The sequence below is a fragment of the Protopterus annectens genome, chromosome 9.part0 (genome assembly GCF_019279795.1).
Source record: "Protopterus annectens isolate FY-2018-M chromosome 9.part0, PAN1.0, whole genome shotgun sequence".
NCBI classification, from domain to species: domain Eukaryota; kingdom Metazoa; phylum Chordata; order Ceratodontiformes; family Protopteridae; genus Protopterus; species Protopterus annectens.
In genome coordinates this window covers 312,886,302-312,900,997 of record NC_056743.1, presented here as the reverse complement: position 1 = coordinate 312,900,997, position 14,696 = coordinate 312,886,302, and positions in this window count along the sequence as shown.

Genomic DNA, 14,696 nt, shown 5'->3' with positions numbered 1-14,696 from the left:
CGTTGACGAAGACACTGATTTGGAGGAAGGGGAAGGTCCCCTGATCACCCCCCAAGGATGTCTCCTTTGGAGACATCATGGAAGTCCTCCGTTGGGGGGACTGCCCAAAAACCGACCTTAGAGTCGGTGTTCCTAGAGGCATTCAGCACAGGCCCATCTACTTCCTGGGTGTCCTCTCCTGAGGATCCTTTAGTGGACCTAATAACATCTTGAGCGTGGAAGGAACCAGACACTGTGGAGCCTATCCCTAATTACCCTGGTAAAGTCCTTAGCCCCCTTCAGACAAGTCTTGTTGGAATAAGGGGTCCCTGGTGGATGCTATGGTTGTGGCAGCCACCACAAAGAAAGAGCTCGTACAGGAGATCTCTACGGTCCACCCTCCTGACCAAGAGTCAAGGACGATGGACCATTTAGGAAAGAGGGTGTACGTTTCAACGACTTTTTCCATAAGAGCGCTGAATTATATGGCACATGTCATTTGGCTACAGTGAGACTTAGTCAAGGAAATTGCTGAGTCCACCCAGGAGTCCATGTCGCCAGAGGGCGAGAAGACATTCTCCACTCGGATGGCCACTCTCAAGGCGGTAGCTAATACATCCATGCTTCTTCTCTCCCATGCCACGGAGGGAGCCAGCAGGGCAGCCAGAACTGGCGTTGCTGTGAGGCACCATGCCTGGCTCCGGCTTTGTCAATTCTCTGAACCCTTTAAGGCGTCGTTTGCAAATGCTCCATATGACAGTTCTTCCCTGTTTGAGAAGTCAGTTTGAGGGACCTTGGTCCAGCGTGTGAAGGACGGAAAGACACTGTCTGCCGTCGGGATCCACTTCTCCCTTCAAAGATCTTTTTCTAGGAATTAGTGAGGGAAGAAGATGATGTGGTTCAGTGAGTCTCAAGTGTTTTCCTGGGGCACTCAGGACTTATCTTCCCCAGAGGCGGGGCTATGACAGACGCTGTCCTAGAGGCAGAAGAGGTCTGAGAAACTTCGGGTCTCGAGAACCATTCTCAGACAGACCTGCGCAGCAGCCTTGAAGAGCTGTCTAACTGCTCACTTCTGGAGGCAGTTGGGGGTCGCCTATTGCTACACCCAGCGGCATGGGAGTCAGTAACAACAGATCATTGGGTGTTGCAAATTATATCCAGAGGTTATTCCATCCAGTTCATTGAACCACCCCTCCCACTGAATCACATCCCAGATGTTCCACCCACACAAAAGGGTGGAAGCAGCTCTGGAGATAGAGAAGCTGCTAAGAAAACATGTCATCCAGCCTGTCCCCCTAGGCCAATCCGGATTGGGCATTTATTCCTGGTTCTTTTTAGTGTCATAGAAAACAGGGAACCTAAGACCCACTCTGGATCTATCCACCTTGAACCTGTCAGTAGCCAAGGCGAAATTCTGGATGGTCACTCTTCAATCCATCCTGCCCTAACTGCAGGCAAATAACTGGATGTGCTCGATTGACCTCCAGGACACGTACTATTTTATCAAGATGGACAAGCGCTCTTGGAGGTTTCTCCACTTCTGGCTGGGAGCCAATCATTATCAGTTCCGAGCCCTTGAGGGCTTCAGGGTATTCAGGTCTTCCCTTACCTGGATGGTTGGTTCTTTGCTGCCCCTTCCAAGCATCTACTTTACTAAGCTAGGGATTATTTCCTCTTACTAGCAAAAAGACTGGGTATCACCATCAATCTCAACAAATCATCACTGACCCCTGTTCAGATCGTAGACTTCATTGGGGCTCGGTTGGACACTATCCAAATGAAAGTTTTCCTCACCCCAGATAAGGGTACACAGTCTGAATTTACACATTTTGTACGTCCTTCAAGCCCAGGTTCCAACAGCAGAAACAGTACTAAGGGAGTTGGGGGTCTGTGGCGGCTATGATCAACTTATTATCCTTAGCGTGACTTCACATGCAGATTCTTCAGTGGATTATTGCAGTTCAATGGTCTCTATTAGCTCTACCATAGTCTCACCCTGTCCAAATCTGCCATGTATGCAGGGACTCCTTCGGTGGTGGATTCATTCCTGGACCTAGTTAGGGGACGTTCTTCTGTCCTTTCCCAAAACCACAGTGAACACAGATGCCTCCCAGCTTGGGGGGGGGGGGCATTGCTCAGGAAGGACAGTCTAAGGCACATGGTCCCCAGCTGAGACCAATTTGCGTATCAAAGTCCTGGAGATGAGGGCAGTTCTTCTTACGTTGCAGGTGCTTTATGCCCATCTTCCTCTAGGGACAATTGTAATTCAGACAGACATGTCAGTGGTCTGGTACATCAGCAAACAAGGAGGAACCAGATCTTACCCCTTTGTCATGAAGCCAGGAGAGTGTGGGAATGGGTGATCTCCACCGGCTGTTTTCTGGTGGCAATGCACATCGTGGGATGATCCAACATTCTAGCACACAGGCTCAGCAGATCTATCCTGATTCCTTATGAGTGGTCTCTGAATCCTTCAGTGGAAGAGCAGATTTTTCTAAAGTGGAGTTGTACCTGCTGTGATCTATTCGCATCTCCTTCCAATGCAAAGTGCAGCGCTTCCTTCACTCTGAACCCCCTCAGGGGGAAGCCACCAGAGATGCACTATTCATGCTTGGCCTCTCCGTCTTCTTTATGCTTTTCCTACGCTGCCCTTCAGCTCAAAGTTTCTTCAGAAAGCTCGCAGGCTGGGGAGCACAGTTATCCTCATCGCCCCATTCTGGCCTCGCCAAGTTTGGTTTCTCTCTCTATGGTCTCATGTAGTAGTTCCACCATGGACATTGGATCCGGTTCCAGATCTTATTTATCATCTCTTGATTCCTCACCTAGACCTGGACAGTCTCAAACTCACTGCTTGGATACTCCAGTTCCCCTGATTATCAGGACTCCTGGTTTATCATCTCCTCTTAAAAGCATTTTGGTGGCAGCTCACAAGTCTTCCACCAGAAGGGTATACCGTAGCAAGTGGAAACGGTTTTCCATATGGGCTTCACAGCGGACATTGGATCCTTTTACTGCTCCTGTGTCCGCATTATTGAGTTTTTGATGGGGATTTTTCAGCAAGGTGCCAATTCTTCCACTGCTAAAGTTCAACTGGCCACAATTTCCAATATTCATGTGGGGAAAAACATGACTTCATTAGCCTCTTTTAAACTTTGCAAGACCTTCCTTAAAGGTACCTTTCTTCTAACACCTTCGGTAAAGGATCCTACACCACCGTGGGACCTTGCATTAGTGCTTCAAGCTTTAATCTCCCCTTCTTTTGTGCCTGCAGCTTCAGTAGATTTGCAGCATCTGTCTTGGAAGACTCCCTTTTTGGTTGCCAGTACTTCTGCCAGTAGAGTGTCAGAACTTCAGGCACTATCCATCAAAGTACCTTATATGATTTTTCATAAAGATAGGGTGTCTTTACGTACTAACCTGTCCTTTCTTCCCAAAGTAGTGTCAGAAGCCAATATTAATCAAACTATCAATCTTCCAGTCTTTTTTCTTAATTTTCCGAATAGGAGTGAATATAAATTACAACTGCTGGATGTGCATAGGCAATTATGATTCTACTTGCATAGGACAAAAACTTTTTGTAAGTCTGATCAATTGTTTGTTTCTTCCTTAAATCCCTTCTTAGGGATACCAATTGCTAAGGTGAGAATTGCTTGCTGGATTTCCCAATGTATTACTCAAGCATATTCTGTCAAGGGAGTTTCCCCGCAAGTCAGGTAAAAGCACATTCTGCCAGATATGTGGCTACGTCAGTGCTTTTTGTTTCCAGGGTGTCGCTGGATGATATCTGTTCTGCAGCTACTTGGTTCTTATCTCATACCTTCATTTCACATTCTAAATTGGGCATGGTATCCAGGAACAGGGCATCTTTTGGCTCTGCCGTACTACGGAATATCCTTCCATGAGGGCCACCCAGGCATTAGTAGCTGGGGACTATGTCCCACAGGTTGAAGACCAAATGAAGGCCACTGCTTCAGATAAAGAAGTTATCTACTCACTATAACGTTCCATCTGAATAGTTGTACTTCATTTGTCTTCAGCCATCCCCCGACCTTGTCACTATTGTCTTGGCCATGTATATGGAAGATGAGCATCCCAGGAGCGTCCCTTGTTATGCTTTTACTCAGGAATTTTGGGCTGCCAGTAGTGGTAAGGTCTTGTTGGGTAAGGTGTATGTTATTTGTTGAGCAGCAAACTCGATCTGAAGAGTGGAAGGAGACGGGGCATTATGGGTAAGGGGAGGAGCTTGGAGCACGGATCAGATGCTGGATATGTGGCCTTGTCAGATCCGATATGGATCCATAACCCACAGGTTAAAGACAAATGAAGTATGACTACTCAGATGGATAGTTATGGTAAGTACATAACTTCTTTTTGCGCATTATTGAGCCAGGATTCAGTGGATGAGAAGGCAATTTTGGGTTATTTGTCTAAGGTGTACAATGTTGATTGTGGAGGAAGTGAGAGTTGAGTCATTGGCATATTGGATGAGGGAGCTTTGACAGGAAGCAGTATGGAGGTTATTTATGAAGATATTTAAGAGAAGGGGTCTGAGGATGGAGCCTTGTGGAATTCCTTTTTAATTGGTTAGATATTGTGAGAGAGAGTCTTGCCATTTTACGCATTGTTGTTTTTGAAATAGGTAACTTAAAAACCACTGTTGAGAGTCTTGAATAAGGCCTAGGGAAGAAAGTTCCTGTAAATGTTTAGGCTGTGAGACAGTGTCAAATGCTTTTGATTAAGAAATATTGCTGGGGTTAGTTGACCAGAGTCTCTACCTTTGTGAATTGTGTCCGTAAAGGATATTAGAGAGGTTGTTGTGCTATGTGCTGGTCTGAAGCTGTGTTGGGTATTTGTAAGTAGTTTGTTATGAATAAGGTGGTCAAGGAGTTGTTGGTATACACATTTCTCCAAGATTTTGGAGATAGGGTGATATTTAGACAGTTCATTAGATTTTCCTCCTTTATGTAAAGGGGTTATAACTGATTTTTTCCAGAGGGAGGGGACGTAGGATTTTATGATTGATCTATTGATGAGAATACTAACTGGGTAGGCAATGGCATCAGCGGCAATATTTAAGTATTCAGATGGGAAGTTGTTAGTGGAAAGAGACCAGGATTTTATTGTATGTAATAAGCACGGTATATAGCTAGTGGTTACAGTGAAAGAGATGCTGGTTGTGGGAATATAGTTGGAGTGCTTTGGGATGAGAATGGAGTGAAAGTAGAATGTTTGGAAAATGTTTTAGAAAGTGGTGAGTTCACGTTGGGATTAGTTGTGGAGTTTGTACTGAGAGACTTGTTAGGATCATTAACCAGACTGGCTATACTTTGTATAAAGTGAGTATTAAGCATTTTTGCTATTTGAGGTGGAGATTTGTCTGCAACTGGAACAGGATTTTGTTTGGACCCTGTGGTGAGTAATGATGAGATGGTGGGCCAAAGTTTTTTGGGGTTGTTTTTGTGGTCAGATATTTATTCCATAAAATACTGTTTCTTATTGATGGCTGTAGATTTCCTTGCTTGATTACGTAATTGTCTGTAATTTTGTAAAGCTAGTTCATTTTTGTTTTTCTGCCATTCCTTTCAAGCTTTGTCCTTGTTTACTAGTAACTGTTTTGTGGACTTTGTAAGCCAGGGTGTGTGATTGACTATATTTATTTTTGTTCAAAGTGGAGCTAGGCTGTTAAGGGTATCTAGAAATAGCTTGTTGAAATAGTTGACTGCATCATCTAGGATTAGTGTTTTTTAGCATTGACCAGTTTAAGGATTTTAGTACGTCAACAAAAAGCTGTTGACTAAAGTTAGATAGTGGGAGCTTCTGTAGTTATGGGTTTTAGGTGATTGGTAGGTAGTTTTGCAAGTATATGCAGATAGATGGTCACTTAGTGTCTTGTAGAGTACCAGAGTTAGAATATTTACTAGGGTCGGTGACTAGGATCCAGTCTAGAACGGAACTTTGTTACTTTTATGAAATGTAGTAGGGGTTGTAATAAGTTGTGTAAAACCAGAAAGATTTAGACTATTAAATAAGTCCGAGATTAAGTTTTGCCAATTGATATTGACATCACCCATGATGATAGTTTCTTTGGAAATATTTTGAGATATCAAGGCTGGAATATTTTCTAGTATACGAGAGATGTGACCAGGTGGAATGTACAGAACTGTAATGCAGAGTTGTTTGGTTTTAGTGAGTTTTAAGAAGGCTATGAGGATTTCAATGTTATTGAATTTAGGGATGGGTTTAGAATAGGCTACAGTTGTATATGAAGATGGGTAAATTAGAACAATCCCTCCTGCTTTTTTATAAGTTCTATCGGCTCTTATGTTAAAGCCTGGAGGAAGCAGTTTGGTATCCTGAATATTTGGTTTTAGCCATGTCTCTGTTATTGTAAGTATAGCTGGGGCATGCTGTGAACTACACATGGAGGGCTGTTATTTTGTTAGACATATTGCATAGGTTTAGTGCAACCAAAAATAATGAATTGGAAGAGGGTCTGCTGTAACTAAGTGAAATTGAGGTGGGTCCTGGATTTGGGTGAATGTCCCCCACATTATGATAAACCAGAGCTGTAGGAGAAATTAGTGGAATATAAAAGTAGGTGTTTCTTTTGGTTTTAGTTTTATGAGAAAGTTTGGTGTACAGTTACTGGAAAGTTGTAGAATTTTGTAAGTTGGAGAATATTTGACTTCAGTATGCTGGCTGATATATCGGAGTAGCTGTTTGTATATTTTTCAAAGTTTATAATGGATTTATTGAAAGAATTGATGTTTTGGCTATTGATTGAAATGCTATAAATTAGAAGGAGAGTTACTGTAAGGCAGCAAAGGCAGATTAAGGTTGGATAGGGATGTGCCATTTTAAGAGAGGTTAGGGTGAGAGAATGGGGAAAGGGAAGAGAATTGGTAGGCATGAAATTGGAGAGGAGGTGGATGTAATATATCAGTAGGGGTAAAGTAGCTGTAGAGATTAAAATTGGTTACTTAGGGGTGGAGTATGAGTAATATGAAATTGTCTGTGATTGGTTGAGGGTGTGGACTAACACTATAAATGTAATTGATGTGGGGGTGGGTGAGAATTGTGGGTAGGGTAGGGGAGCGGAGTGAGCCAAACAGAACAGGCCCTGGTTATGAGTGTTTTTCAGAAAACAAAAAAACAGTACGCCACTTAGGTTTTTTTTTTCACTATTCCTTTATTTCAAAAACAAAACTACCTATGGTAGTAGGAAATGAGAGATCTGCAGTTGTTTTCATTTCATCTTCAACTTGTGGGATCTGAATCCTACAAGGATCTGACTCAAGCATACTCCAGCTTCAGATCCAAGCTCCTCCTATACCCATAACACCCCTGTCTCCCTCCTCCCCTCAGACCCTGTTTGCCTTTTGTATGAGACAGCAGTGTGGATTACAGCTCCAAGTTTCTGTTAGCGTAAGTGATTTTTTGGGGTTAATTTCCATACCATTTTGAGCATCTTCACTTTCTCCTTTCTCTACTCTATCCCTGTGCGTTTTTGCATCTGTCCTTTAATTAAAAAAAATCTATCCTCTCTTTCTCCTCTCTTTCCTGCTTTCTTCCCTGTTGTGTGTGTGCTCCTTTAGCTATGGCTGAAACTCCTACGCCAGGCTTTAGGAAATGCACAGAATGTGACCATAAGCGTCCCCCTTCTGATAGCACACTCTGTGCATTGTGTGTCTTGGTGTGGAGCACCTAAAGACCTCCTGTTCGATCTGCGAGAGGTTCAATTCCTGCACCTTGATCGACAGGAGGAACAAGTTGAATTTTAGGGGTCTCCTTCCTCTGGAGGCCACTTCTTTCTCCTCTGCCCTGGCTACTGGGACTCAAACTCCCACCAAGAAGTCTGGGGATGTGGAAAAGTCCTGGGCCAAGGAACGGGACATATCCAGGAAGCGGTCTCCTGACTGCTGTTCTGTGGTCCAGCCCCCGGCCAAGTCTCGTCCGGATCTGACTCAGGGCTTGCTTCAACTCCAATCTCTGTGTTTTTCCCTGGAGCTGGAGATTTCTCGGGCTGTGTCCCCTCTTCCTCCCCTCGGCACCACTCTAGGCCTGGATCTGTGGCCTCATCCATCTGATCCTCCCATACTCTTTCTGAAGCTGAGGTGGACAGGATGGTGCGGAGGTTTATTTGGACCCAGATTCAGATGGGAGTCTTGCTTGCTCCTTCCTCCTCTGGGGCTGGCTGCATGCAGTCAGTTTTTCTCCCCATTGCTCCTTTTCCGATCTGACCTTGGATTTTGGAGTCATTGAGTCAGAGGTTTCCCAGTGTCGAGGGGTCAGCGCTGGTGGTTCCAAGTACCGCATTGCCGACCATCACTCTTAGTGGTTCAGCTCCGACCCTTTCAGAGCTGACCAACTCTCGGAGTCGTGACATCAGATCTGGGGGGATGGTGTTGACTTTGAGATTTTCTAAGTCAGCCCTTCCACTCGAAATCTCAGCACCTGGAGGTGTGGCTCTGGCTCTCCCCTTCAGCATAGAGGGCAGCAGATCTGGTTTTACTCACCCCTTCTACTGGGATTCATTCGCCCTCTGCTTTCAATGTGGAGAGGCCGCTCTTGGCTCCCTGAAGACCCTAGACACTGTTATCCTCTGAGTCCATCCTGGCTCCCTCTTTTTCCTAGGCTGGATTCTGCCATCTTGCCCCCCCAGGGACAGCCTGTCACCACTATGACCCAGGAGGTCCCACCCTGCTACCGCCCCAAGGTTTCAAAGGCCTCCCAGAAACCTCCCCTGAGGAGGTCACACGGAAACACGTGGCTCCCCCAATCACCCCCAGAAGAGGGTGGTCTACCCAAAAGCCCAGCCTAGATGAGCTGGTATTCCTGGAGACATTTGGCACACGAGCCTCTACCTCCTGGGTGTCCACTCCTGTGGATCCCCTTGTGGATTTGATTTCATCCAGGGCATGGAAGGACTTGGATATGGTTGAGCCTATCCTCAAACGCCTAGACAAAGTTCTCAATGCCCTGCTGGATAGGTAACATTGGTCTAAGGGATCCCCAGTCAATGTCATGGTGATTGTGGTGGCCACCAAAACAGAGCTTGCTCAGGAAAGCTCTATGGTCCATGCTCTGTACCGAGAGTTGCTGACTATGGACCGTTTCAGGAAGCAGGGCTATGAGTCAGCCACATTTGCTTTGCATGAGCTGAACTACATTGTACACGTTATCAGGCTGCAGCGGGATCTGGTCAAAGCGGTGACTGAGTCTGCCCTAGGGTCCATGATGGCAGAGGAAAAAAAAAGATGTTCTGTATGACCACCCTTACTTAAATATCTTAATACTTCCATGAGGCTCCTATCACACGCTATAGAGGGTGCCTCTAGGGCTGCTGGTACAGGCGTAGCCATGAGGCATCACAGCTGGCTCCAGCTTTGTGCTTTTTAAGAGCCCTTCAAGGTGCCTTTTACAAATGCCACCTACGATGGTTCCACTCTTTTTGGCAAGACCATTCAAGACACTTTAGTCCAGAGCAAGAAAGACAGAAGACCCTGTCTGCCATCGGGATTTGTTTCTCAACCCCACAACGATCCTTCTCTAAGAATCAGCAAGGGGTGAAGAAGCTGTGGTTCCAGAAATCTCAGGGCTCTTCCCATGACACTTAGGACTCGCCATCCCCCAGAGGCAGAGGGGAATATGACGGATGTCATCCTCCTGGCAGAGGAGGGTCAGAGGAACCAAGGGTCTCAGGATTCTTTCCTTGACAGACCCCCATCTCTGGAGATAGTCGGGGGATGTCTTTCTCTTCACCCAACAGCCTGATGGTCATTGGGTTTTACAGATAATATCTAGAGGATACTTGATCCCCTTCCAGCTACTCATAAGCACTTTCATCCCATGAATAGAGACTTCTTCAGATAAAATAACAGCACATCTAAACATCATTCTATACTCTCATTTTCCCTTTCTGCCTCCAATTAACTAATTACTTTGTAAACAAAAACTTAATCCTTCTTAAGGTGACACTGAAACACTTAAATAATCATGCAAATTAACATCATTGCTTTGAACACATGCTGTTATTTTATCTGAAGATGTCTCTATTTGTGGGTGCTGTTATTTTATCTGAAGAAGTCTGTATTCACAGGTTAAAAGCACTTATGAGTTGTGGTTTTTAATAGATTATCAGCCATTTAACATCATTACTAGCCAAGTTTTGGCATTTTTTTGATTGATTTTAGTTTGTTTGCCATACACTATTCAATTTAGTATAGTACCATGGTTGCGGCTGTTAGTCAAGCCACAAAAAAAAAAATCAGTAATCTGCTTAGTGTTTTTTTTAATGCTTTATTTCAAAAACAAAACTACCTATGAGGAAAGTGTTAGTAGAAGAGGGGAGTTCTGTGGAAATACAGTATATGTTTAGTGTGAGTGGTTATCTAAGTAGTGTGCCAATTAAAAGAAATATTAGATAAATTAAGGACAGGAGATTGTACAGCATCTTGTTTGTCCACAAATATTTCTGAAAGAAGTATATAGAATTCAATTGCAGCAGACAGAGAGAGGCTGAGGCCAGAGTACCTATTGATGCAGAGGTGGGAGGGGGGGCATTGCAATTGGCAGCTATTAGGAGAAAGACCGATCACTATTATACTTCTTGTAATTGTAAAGTGATAAATTCATATTTTTTAAAGGCTCAAGCCACACAAACAGGAGTTAAAAGTACACACAAGAGCTGTACTGGAGGGGATGAGTTAAGTTTTTGAAAAGCCTCTTCATCGTTTGATATCCACCTGACTTCTTGAAGCAGCTTCTCTTCAGTTAGGTTTTTAAGGGGATATTTTATGGAAGCAAATTGGGGGATACACTTTATGTAACACCTTGCAAGGCAAAAAAGCTCTTACTTGCTTTATTTTTGTTCTGAGCCTTATTCTTTCAGGGCTGACCCCCCCCCCCCCTTGCTGGCAGGAGGGGTTCTGCTCTTAGCACATGAGTACATATTGTGGTAAGGGGGACATATGGGTACACTAAAAGGGGAACTGGTCATTCCTTCATAGTCTGTTTCCTTTTGTGGTTTGATCAACCTTTTACTAATTACATATTTAAGGTGCCATAACTTAGTCATATCTGTCTTGCACTTCAGAAGATTAACAGTAAGCCTGGCCTACCTTTGTGACTCTGGCACGCCTTGGACTTTGGGAAAATATAAAATCCCAGTGTTTGAAGTGTATGACTTAATCATGCACATAGGCAACAGAATAGGAACGGTGAGACCTCAGTACATTGGCTGGAGCCCCATAAAGGTGAAAGACTTGAACAGTATACTGGAATAGGTTGCTGTTGAGAATGAAGTTTTATCCAGAGTCTTTTTGGGTAAGGGGATCTGCCAGTAGCCTTTCAAATTCAGGTTAGTTGAAAACCCAGCCTTCCCTAGCTACTTCACCAGTTTATCTACCCTGGGCATAGGGTAGTTGTCAAATTTAGCAATGTCGTTTAGCCTTCTGAACTCTTTACAAAATCAGACAGTAATGTCTGGATTTGCGTCCAGTGCAATAAAATTATTTCAACCACTAGTTCATTCTTCCATTTCTACTAGTTTCAACATGTTTTGTATCTCCTTTTGGACAGCTTGCTTCTGGGTTAAGATTCTTAAGTTTTGTTTTTTTTTTCTTCTTCCTTTGGGGTAGTTTCTATGTGGATTTAATAATAATTGTGGTTCTAGGCAACTCAGAAAAGATGGCCTTGTTCCTTAAAAGGAACTCCTGAGCTTCCTGTTTCTGAGATTTGGGTGTTAATAGCAACCATTTTTCTTACCTGCTGTCTCTGATCACAGATACTGTTCTTACCTTACTCACTTGTGTCTCCTTACAGGATTTTAAGATGTTTGTCTCTCCCTTGTATGTCTTAACTTGTAGTCTACCACATGTATTAATTTACTTCATAGGATCCCTGCCTTGTGTCATGGGGTCAGTTTTCAGTTGTAATCACCAAAATTACAGCTTAGCCTCCTACTTAAAATTCTTTTTTAGAACATTTCTGTTGTGGACTGCTTGTTGGTTAGCTTGTGCCCTCTTCTTATGTTTCTGCACAGTTGGCTTCCCAACTGTTATCACCTCATATAAATTGGTGTAACACCCTAAAACACTATCAAAAGGCATGTTGTCCTCTTACCACATTTCTTTAACAATAACAGCACTCTAGGGCATCTATCACACATTTTAAAGAGGCTAAATCCTGCAGAGGCTTGAGACATCTCTTGGAGTGAAGTCATTAAACAAGGAAACAGCTGGTCACAGGCTTTGCCATCTTTTTCTCTGACCTTTCTCAGCTTAGATTTCAGTGTCTTATTTAAACTGTGCCAAGACACCACCCCATCAAAGGTGACAGATTCATGTTTATAGCTGATTCATCTGAACCCCTTTGGCAGAGGAGGCCATGTGATATTGGACATAAAAGGTATTTGCTCCATTAGGTAAGAACTCTTTCAGTATACACACCAAGAAAACCACCAATATCGTTTGACTCTCATTTGCTTTGGGATTAGCTTTCTTAAGGGGATAACATAGTCCAGCCCTACCAAAATACATTATTGGCCATTGCTGGACCTAATTAGCCACAGAAATTTTTTTTTGAATGGAACTTGAGATGTTCTTCATTAGATCACTCTTGCAGTAGCCATAACCATAAAGAACATATCCTGGTAAGGCTACAAGATGCCTGGCCAGTCTAGAAAGCTTCAGGCTTCTTTGTCATGCACTGTACATCTGCCCTTAGCACGTAAGTACATACTGTGGTAATGGGGACATATGGGTATACTAAAACTCGATTTTCTTTAGGTACGGTTATTTAGACTCTTCTTTGTCATGCACTGTACATCTGCCCTTTGCACGTAAGTACATGCTGTGGTAAGGGGGGACATATAGGTACACAAAAACTCAGAATTTTCTTTAGGTACGGTTATTTAGACTCTCTGTTATCTCAGTGTTGTTAATACCAGAGGTCAACGTCAGCTACTACTTCAGGCAGATAAGTATTCTAATTAAGGAACCGTTTTTCTTTCAGAAGCCATTAGAAAATGTTCATATGTCTTTTACAAATAGCAAATGTTCTTGTGGTAGGCAAATTTCTTATAAGGACACATGTGCCAGCTTTGTTTTTTTAGCTAGATGAAGAACATGATGTCAGGTGTTGTCAAATTAGTCAATCTTTTACACCTAAAACTGTGATGAGTAGGTTCAGCTCCATCAGAGTCTTTTTTGAGGACAAACACCTCAAAGGTTTGGGGCGAGCAACTATGTCAGATTACCAACCAGTAGACCTCTCCTTCTCGGTCCAGAAAGAAAAACAAGTTTACTAAAGAGGTAAGTGAACCTCAGATGTCTCTATATTTTTTATTCTATAGTCAGAGACTGACTTTCTGTTGAGGTGCTTTTGCAGCCTTCGTCTAATTCTGCTAGTCCCTCTGGTGCATCCCCTCTAGAGACCACAGTGGTCCGGGAACATCGATGGTCTTTTCAGACCATGCAACAGGCATTGCCAGGATTATGGACAGAAAATGCTCAATGCTTATGGGCACTCTTCTTTTGTATATTTGGGCCCAACTCGTTTGGACCAGGAATGTACCATCTGCCAAGCCTTCAGTAACTGGATCTTGGTTGAATGAAGGAATAAATTAATACTTAAAGGGCTAATCAAGTCTTCCTTAGAAGAAGCCTTATCCAAGGTCAATACGTTGTCCTCTAAAATGGACTTTAGTACCAAGAAAAGTCAATTGATGCCAACTTCTCCTTTGGCACCTGTGGCTAAAAAGCATAAGCTTTCCATTCCCACAACTTCTACTGAACTGAAGTCTAAGGTTCCATGACTTTCAGAACAGGCAACCCCTTCAGCATTGTCTACTATAGCATCACAAATCTCAGTGCCAGTCTCATTGGTACTGACTTCAGTTTCCTGGTTGGTGCCAGCCTCTCCTGCAACACCAGAGCAGACATTAGAACCCCCATTGGTGCCGAAATCAGGATGTAATATTTGCACCCAGGGCAAGGTATTCACTCTCTATTGACCCCTTCATGTAGCAGCATCCCAGTCATTTCCTAGAAAGGCCAGAATCCCCTTCTGGATTATCTGTCCATTCCTCCAGGAGTCTCACCAAAATAGATGTCATGAGGTTGGTGGATCAGCTCCTAGTGGCCATGGGTCTTTCTGTCTCCTCCCAGACCCCTCTCCCCTCTGGAGTTGGGCCATTTTCTCCCAGGACTCTACCAAATCCTCCTCTAACCTCCTTGGTGGGCTTAGAGCTTCCCACTCCAATCCCTCCGGTTCCAGCTGCTCTGGTGCCAACAGCCTTTCCCCTTCAGTTCCAGTATCTGCCATGACTTTTTCAGTTCCTTTGGAACCGGCGGACTCCCAAGGCTGAGACTGCACTGTCTGGTCTGAGAGGTTTGGATAAGCTCCAGCTTTTTATTAGGAGTAGTCCTTATCTCTGGGAACCTCAGCAGCTCTGGGCTGTTCCTCAGCTCCTACTTTAGTGATTGGTCTCTCAAAGCAGGTATGACCTCGGTTACAAGGTTGTCCTTCTCAGTTCCAGGCTCCCATCCCTCTTTGAGGGGGGGCCTTCTTTCCAGGTAATGGAGAGGGCATTGGCCTCTGCAGGCTCTCGGCTGGCCTGTTCTGTGTCAGAGTTTTATTCCCAGACTCCTTGCCCAAAGCTGCCACCATCCTCCACACCTGGACAGCTGGCACCTAGGCTGAAAGATCTCCCCGCA